Here is an 852-nt window from a genome sequence, read left to right on the forward strand (position 1 = left end):
ATAATAATTTATTATAATACTATAATAATAATAATATATTTTTAAATATAAATATAGTCTTTAATACCTTGTATTTAATATTTTAATAATAATAATAATAAATAAATAAATAATAATAAATAAAATAAAGATCAGCAAATCAGCCATGCTGAGAAATCCCTAGTCATTTGCTTTTTTATATGCTCTTGACTTATGCTTTTACTGTTGCCTTTTCTGTAGGTGTTCTGACACATTTTTGTTGGTAATTAGGATAACATAAAGTCTGACCTGGACGTTCATGTAATAATACAGTATGTGGTAGGATAGTGTTTTTGTTACTCCAAGATCCTTTAATCCGGTCTCAGTTTTCAGCTCCCGCTGAGAATAATTGGTTTGTTTTTAGTTTAGTCACACGTCTGTTGTCTGGAAGGACTCTGTGGATGTGCAGAGGTCTTACAGGTCTCCGATATCTCCAATTTGCCCTTATGAGTGTGAGTGCAAAACACCCTCCATCTAATCCAGCCTCCCGCTGCGCTCCGTCCTCGTTTGTTTGTAACCAATTACAGCCTGAGAGCGAGAAAACAAGCATACATCAGCTTGGGCGAGTCCTGTGCGCCTATGCTAAAATTACCCATGAGGCCCTGAAATGAAAAGCAGCTGATGTCTGCAGGATGCCAGATCTCTTCTTCTTCTGCGTCTGCAGCGCAGCACAATCATGATGGCCTGTGAAGACACTGTGAACATTAGAGCATGATCGTTCGTGATTCAGTTTTCTACTCCACTTCCTCACCTCCTCTTAGACTTGCTGAAGGCTATTATGATGATGCTTTCTGAATATATAGTGCATGTTCGTGCAGATAGATTCTGTGTGGC

This window comes from Sinocyclocheilus grahami, unplaced genomic scaffold (genome assembly GCF_001515645.1).
Source record: "Sinocyclocheilus grahami isolate Dianchi unplaced genomic scaffold, SAMN03320097.WGS_v1.1 scaffold4519.1, whole genome shotgun sequence".
Classification (NCBI taxonomy): Eukaryota; Metazoa; Chordata; class Actinopteri; order Cypriniformes; family Cyprinidae; genus Sinocyclocheilus; species Sinocyclocheilus grahami.